Source organism: Lagenorhynchus albirostris, chromosome 2 (assembly GCF_949774975.1).
Source record: "Lagenorhynchus albirostris chromosome 2, mLagAlb1.1, whole genome shotgun sequence".
NCBI lineage: Eukaryota > Metazoa > Chordata > Mammalia > Artiodactyla > Delphinidae > Lagenorhynchus > Lagenorhynchus albirostris.
Genome location: NC_083096.1, coordinates 156,228,955 through 156,236,863, shown reverse-complemented (window position 1 = coordinate 156,236,863; position 7,909 = coordinate 156,228,955).

Sequence of the window (7,909 nt, the reverse complement as noted above, 5' to 3'; positions counted from 1 at the left end):
AATCATGCTTCCCATCTCATCACATCGGCTATAATATGTGTTCTTTTCTATGATTAAAGTTTTGGGCAGCTATCAAGAAAAATGTACTGGCAAGCAAAGAGGCTAGGGGCTGAGTAAGCAGCTAAAAAATCCCCACAATGGTAGTAATTTAAATGTGGGGTCGGGCTTCCCTGGTGGCGCATTGGTTGAGAGTCCGCCTGCCGATGCAGGGGACATGGGTTCGTGCCCCGGTCCGGGAAGATCCCACATGCCGCAGAGTGGCTAGGCCCGTGAGCCATGGCTGCTGAGCCTGCGTGTCCGGAGCCTGTGCTCCGCAACGGGAGAGGCCACAACAGTGAGAGGCCCACGTACCGCAAAATAAAAATAAAAATAAATGTGGGGTCATGGGACAAGGCCTGGACCAGTATCACACCTGCAAAGGAGGAGATACAGGGAAGAGAGAGTTTAGACGCTGAACCAGCAATGAGGGCAGAAACCAACATGACTCCAGGTCTGCACGCCTGAAGCCCCGTGGTCCGCTTGAGTGCCCAGGTATGGTGGGGGTCCATTCTACCTTTTCGTGTCCCACAGTGATTGTTTTAGGGATGGACACTTGATCCAGACCTATGCCAAACAGACCCTGGCATTCCCCCTCTACATGACCCAAATTAGTCCAATCAGACATGAAGCTCAGGAATTCTGTTGGATGGTTGGCTGAAGGGACACCCCTCTCTCTCTCCCAGCATTTGGAGGAAGAAGCCTAGAAACTATTGGTACCCAACATGGAGAAACAAGCCTGAGCATCAGGATTAACAAACGCTGGATCAAACCCATCTTGAAGTTCATGCTACCTTTGCACTTTCACATCACATAAAAACTACACCTTCCTTTTACTGGGTAAGCCAGTGTGTGCTGGGTCTTCTGGTACTTGCTATATAAAGAGTCCCAACTGATCTACCAGGAACTTGACAGTGTTTTTAATAGCTACTATAATCCTCTCACAGCGTATTCATCCGAAAAGAGGTGTGACGGAGAAAAGTAATTATAATTCTCAGTTTACAAACATTGCCTCAAATGTGAATTCAAGAGAGAAATTAGCAGATATTTTAATTGTCTACTCCATCTCCACATTCTCATACTTAATTTCTCTGCTCTCTAAATATATTAATTAACATTTTCATGCTTTCCAGTTTACAATGCAACTTCACACACTGACTCATTCGGTTCCCGTGATAAACAAGAGAGATGGGTGGTAACAGCAAGGCCTCATGTTGTGTAGCACTCAACAGTTTGCAAGGAGCTCTCTCTCAGTTTATTTTGTGTGATACTCGTACGCTAGCTTTTGCAAGTTCTCGACTCCAGGAAAACCGATGTAGTTCTCTTGGCCCACAGAAAACTGTTTCACATTTCCGTGTCTTCACCTGTGTCACTCAGTCGATATGGTCCTTCTCACCTTGCTCACCAGGTGAACCACTATTCATACTTAAAAACCCATTTCAGATAGGGCACATGGTGTCTCTCTCCCCTGGAAGATGGGCAGGTGGTGTGGTCCTCAAGAAGTGTATTGCCTTTGCCAAATTTGTCGAGGTCAGCCAGCTGGTTGTTGGGATAGAATGGGGTCTCTGGCCAACTGTTTTGTGGTTTGGGGTAAACGTCATCCATCACCAAAGGAAAGACAGCCTCTCCACCAGCCCCCTGGCCATAAGAACCCGCTGCAAACTTGGCCAGATTTACTCTCTTTGTTATATGGAGGGAGAAGGGTCATATCAGCCTTAGCCTTGGGACATTTTTATTGGTTTCATGCTACTGGCCCTCAGGCCAACCCAGTCCTTAGGCCTTCAAACAGGCCTCAAAGATACTTGCAAATAAACCTCAGGCTTCTCAAGTTGGTCTCAAAGAGACTCTCACCTGGATCCTCAGACCCGCCTCAGATGCGACCCTTCGATGGGCACAGATCAGAGCACAGACCTGTATCAGGAAGCCCCTTCCTCCAACCTCAGATGTTCCCTCAAAGACACCCTCCCAAGAGAGCCAGGACCCAGCTCCCACTGCCCACATCCCAGCCGGAGGTCTGTCTGGGGCCTGCAGGACTCTGTCCAGGAGTGCATCTGTGGGTCTGAAGCCCTGACTGGGGAAGACTCTAAGGCTGCTGGTGGTGGTCATGGTGACCAGCTAGATTTCCTAACTCAGAGTAGGTGGGACACTCGGTTTTCCCCGTCTTATTGCCGCTCTGGTGATCCTAGTAACCAGAGTGGTCCTCTCCGCAGAATCAGGAGTCAGAGGGCAGAAGGGATGGGGAGAAATCTGCCCCATTGTAGGATAGAGTCACTTAGGGGTGGGGGCGGGATGCAGATGAACGAAGCAAAAGAAGTCTCCCAGGCCCTTTCTCTGAAGCTATGAGGCCTGTTTTCCCAGGGCTGTGGCACCAGGCCCAGTACTTACAGGATCGGGTTGTAAATGTCAGTGTGAAATCTACTTCCTGTGTCGTCAGCACAGGCTGGTCCACACCTGCAGGTGAGCTGGCGTTGACACACTGAATACCTCCACTTCCCCAACTTGCTCCTCCTCCAGGGCTCCCTGGCTCACAGGAGGGTCCCACATCCCCTTGACCACCCAGCCTGAGGTCCTCAGCTCAGCCTGGACCAATGCCACCCCAACCAGGCTGGACTCTTCCTTTCCCTCCTACCAGCCTCCAGAATCAGTCTCCCAGAAACCACCTCTGAGCATATCAATCTGCTTTGGAACTTGCAGTGGGTCTCCACTGCCCGTGAGATAAAGTCCAACGAAGCTCCTCATCCCACACTTTACAACCTGGCTGCCTCTGACCTCTCCAGAGTCCTCTGCTTGCACACACCGTACTTTCTGGCCAGATTCAGCCACGTCCACCTCTCACCTCCAGGCCTTTGCTCCTGCCAGACCCCTGGGCTGGCTGCCTTTTCACTCTGCCTTTGCTGGGTTCACAAAGCCCTTCTCTGATGGTGATCCCACCACGACTGCCCCTCCCTCCTTGGATCCTGTAGCATTTTCACCATTTCTACAAAAAAAAAAAAAAAACAGGGTCCTATGGTTGGTGATAAGGACTCTGAGTGATCCACTGCTGAGTTCCCCCGAATGAAGTCATTCGTTGGGTCATCGTGTTTGTGGAGCGCCTACCACACTCCTGGTTCTGTCTGGGGCCTGGGGCACAGCCGTGATCAAGACAGGATGGGACTCATACTGTACCGGGGGCGTTAATTCCTGAGTGAATCCTGGCTTTTGCAGAGACCTTAGCTTCTTTCACGGATACCTCTCCAGACTTGGTGTCCAGCACCCCAGGACTCCAAAGCCATTCCCTACCCCTGTTTGCTCATCCACACAATCGCCTGCCATCTGAATGTACAGAGCAGGTGTGCACACAGGCACCTGAGCATGGGGTCCTGGGGGCAGGGGATGGGGTGGTGAGGGCTGCATGTAAACGTGTGCGGGGCCGTCCGGGGTGCACAGTGGTGCTGGGCGGCCGCCGCCCTCCACGTCGCCTGTCTGTGCATCTCGCCCAGCCCCCCGGAGCTAGCGGCTCCCAGCACACTGTGCTCCTGCTGCTTAATTTTGCTGAACACCAAGTCCCAACCCCGTGTTAACTGGTTTTGCTCCAGCCTTTTGTGCCTCCCATTAAATGAGGAAATGCCACCCATAAAATTTTAATTTTAAAAGCCAACTTGTTTGTTTTATGTTGAAATTCCCCAGGCAGCTCCAGCAGAGGGAAACAGACACGTTTTCGTTTCATTAAAGCAACTTGAGTGAAGATAAAAAAAGAAGCTGAAAAATTAGATTTAAAAACAGAGCAAGAAGCATTTAAAGAAAATGAATGAAAAATGAGCTGCCGCGGAGGGCGGCGGGAATCAGGCTCCACTTCTGCCCGCCTGCGCCCCTGCAGGGAGATGGCGGACCAAAAGAGGGAGTCGGACACCCTTGGCTGGCGCCCCCAAAAGGCCAGACCGTGGACTCCCTCGTCCTTGAAAGTTGCAAAGTGCTGCTCACTTGGCTGTGAAGTACCATTAGGAAGTCAATGACATCTGCTTCAGCCACCAAAGCAGAATTTCCAGGTTCTATGTCCTAGAGGAAGCAGGCTAGAGGGACTCCACCACTGGGCCAGCAGCATCCTCTTCCTCAAGGACAAACTGCATGATGGTGAAGCCAACTGGGTGGCCCTGGCTCTACCACTTACCAGCTGCATAATGGAGGGCAAGTGGCCTCAGTTTTCTCATCTGTAAAATGGGAATCATAATGTTACTTGGGGTTCATAGGGGTGTTGTGAGGATTAAACAGGTTAATACACTGAAAACACTTAAAACAGAAGCTGGTATGCAGTAAGTGTTTAATTAATGGTAGCTTTTACTACTCTCATCCTGCCGCTACTCTTCCGCTCCCTGCTCCCTTCCTCATCTACACATCCCCTCACCACTCAAAGGTCCTTTTAATGATGTCCCTGAGCTAAAGACAGCTAAGAGAGACTGGGGGGTGGGAGGAGAGGTGGGGGTGGGTGAAGAGATCTGATGAAAGATTGGGAAACCCCATTCCATGGCAATTCTTTTTTTATTTTTTTTTCAATTTATTTAATTTTGGCTGCGTTGGGTCTTCATTGTTGGATGCAGGCTTTCTCTAGTTGCGGCGAGCGGGGGCTGCTCTTCGTTGCGGTGCACGGGCTTCTCATTGCAGTGGCTTCTCTTGTTGCAGAGCACAGGCTCTAGGTGCACAGGCTTCAGTAGTTGTGGTACACAGGCTCAGTAGTTGTGGCTCGCGGGCTCTAGAGCACAGGCTCAGTAGTTGTGGCACGTGGGCTTAGTTGCTCCACAGCATGTGGGATCTTCTCGGACCAGGGCTCAAACCCGTGTCCCCTATATTGGCAGGCAGATTCTTAACCACTGCGTCTCTAGGGAAGCCCCCATGGCAATTCTTGCAGGCCAAACAAATTCATTAAAATGTTATTATAGGGCTTCCCTGGTGGCGCAGTGGTTGACAGCCCGCCTGCCGATGCAGGGGACGCGGGTTCGTGCCCCGGTCCGGGAGGATCCCACATGCTGCCGAGCGGCTGGGCCCGTGAGCCATGGCCGCTGAGCCTGCGTGTCTGGAGCCTGTGCTCCACAATGGGAGAGGCAACAACAGTGAGAGGCCCGTGTACAGCAAAAAAAAAAAAAAAATGTTATTATAATCCTATCAAGGGAAGCCAGGCTCCCTGGGTTCAAAGTCCAGCTCCACCACTTACCAGCTGTGTGTTCTTGGGCAAGAGTCTTCTGGGCCTCAGTCTCTGTATTAATAAAACGGGAACAATAAGTGGATCAGCCACACGTTGTCATGGAAATCTAATAAAACAAGCTCTACGGAGTGCCCAGCACTGCTAAATGCCCAGTAAATGGCCGATGTTCTGCATCAGGTCTGGGAGTCCGAGGCTGTGGAGGTGGAGAAGGGGCTGGGCAGGTGATATCGTAATAGTGACCTCACCTCCCTGTTCATGGCTGTAGCCGTGGAGTCATTACTAATAGCGCTCCCTTTCATTCTCTAAAGTGTTCTAATCTGGATGACTAATTATATGGTCATCTTACTCCAAATCCCCCACACCAGTGAGGGGGGCTCAGAGCTTGCCCCCCGGGGTTCTGGGGAAAACGTCCTGACCCTTGACCTGTTTTCTGCCTGACTACAGAGTCCTGTCCTGGAGGCCTAACCTCACACTTGGCTCGGGCTAAAGGAGCTCATTACCTCAATCAGCGAGATGAAGAGTCCGGGTGGGGAGAGGCTGGGGAAAGGCCAAGGGTGCCCGGAAGGCACTGGAAATGGAGTCCGGCCTCCTCTCGCCACTGAGGGCAATTTACGCAACTCCTGATGCTCGACTTCCTCTTCTCTCCAGGCAGTTGGGGGTGGAGGGATTAGCCACAGCGCTATCCTTACCAACAGTTGCAAAGATCAAATCAAACCAGGAAATGGATGTGAAACTGCTTTGTAAACTGTACAGTGTTGCTCACTTTTGACCATCGGGAGTTCAGTGACATCTACTTCAGCCATCGAAGCAGAATTTCCAGGTTCTCTTCCTGGAGGTGACCAGAGATTGGGACAGAGAGGGTCACAAAGGGGCACAAATGGGGAAGGGGCGATCTGGCCCAGTGCCTTGGCACGCAGAAGTCCTGTAACTCATAGCACTGTGTCCTGCAGAGCCTGACCCACTACCCACAGGCCCTCAGCACCTGCCCAGGGCCCTCTGGCCCCTCAGAGACCCATCCTCCAGGCAGCAGCAGTGGCTGCCGGCAAGTCCCATCCCTCTGACTGCGGGAGCTGCCTTCTCAGAAAAGCTCAGAGAGGACATCTTAGTGGCTGCAAAGTGGCACCAAGGAGCACCTCCCTACTCCCACTCGCCACCCCCGGCAGGATTTAATGACGGTTCTGAGAGAGTGGGACCCAGTGGGTGGGGCTCCAGGCTCACTCTTGCTCCCTCCCCTTTCCCCTCCTCCCCCCTCCCCTTCCCCTCCTCCTCCCTTCCCCCCTTCTCGCTCTCTTTAACCAGAGTAGCTCTATTTTATATATTCTTTCCAAGGTTTTGCTTGCACAGAAATTTCCACCGTTAAAATACTCTTTCTGCTCCTCCTCTTCTCTTCCTTCCTTCCAGAACCATTCAGTCCTAAAACCATCAGGGGCAGCAGAGCAAGGGAGACATCTGCATGGGGGTAGGGGAACCACGGTGGACAGGAGGGAGGTGTCACAGCGGGGTGAGGAGGGGTCCACGTTGGGGGAGGCAGCCTCGCACAGGGTGTCAGAGCCCCAGCAGGGTGGGGAGAGTGTCTATCCCAAAAGGACAGCCTGAACTGGAGTGTCAGAACACAAAGGGGGTAAGGGGGCAGCCACACATGGGGGCAGCTCGGGGTGAGTAGGGCAGCCACGTGGGGGGCATGGGCCCAGCGTGGGAAATCAGAGGCCAAGCTGGATGAGGAGGGGGACAGGCTGGGATCCTAAGGCAGTGGGAGGAGGGGGTCTAAATGGAGGGGGCAGTAACCCTCCCTGGGGACTCAGAGTCTGAAACAGGGCAGTTCAGAGAGAGGAGGGACAACCCAGGTCACCACCACTCAAGCCTCCCTCTCCCCCTGTCCAAATCTATTCTAAAGCCAAGGTGGACCTGGAGCCCTTCCCAAATCAATTGAAGTCATCACATATTCACTGAGCACTGGTGATGTGCTGGACAGCATGCTGGGTGCTGGAGGAGAGAGCCGGGACGGAGCACGACAGCCCAGAGGGCAGGATGGCTTGGAGCCCACCATCATAGGACAGGAGTGATGGGAGCACCTGGGGGACGGGGGGCAGCGGGACCTCTCAGGGGCATCAGGAACTGTCCAGAGAAGAGGCAAGCTGAGCGGTGAAAGAAGATGACTTTGCCAAGTGGGCCGGGATGGGGGCAGCAATGACTCTGGACCTCGATTTCTCCCCCTGCCCATCCTCACCTGCCCAGGTTCATCCCATCCCCAAGGGCCAGAGCCACCAAGAACCTCACAAGAGGTCTTTCCATCCTGGGACCCCAAGGACTCACCCTAGGCACAGGCCCTTCGGGATAGGCAGGGAGCTTCCGGGGCCGCCTCACATTTGCCCACACCCCACTTCACCTGGGGGCTCGTCTCAATGGGAAAGTCCCCCCTCTGCTTTCTTTTCTGAGGTTCAACATCTCTCATCATTGAGACATTCTGCCTGGTGCTTAACTTGAGTCCCTCTTGCTTTCTTTATTAAGAAAAATGGCTCGCTGAGGCCCTTCCCCATACTGCTGAAACACTGATAAAATCTGTCCCAGGAGAAGGTCGGGGGAAGCTGACCAGGTCAGTGAGTTGGGGGATACACCAAAACCCTTCCTCAGGCACAGGCTCCGCTCCCAGTCCTTATTTTTTTCTCAAAAGCCCTAAGCTACGATCCTTCCTTTGGG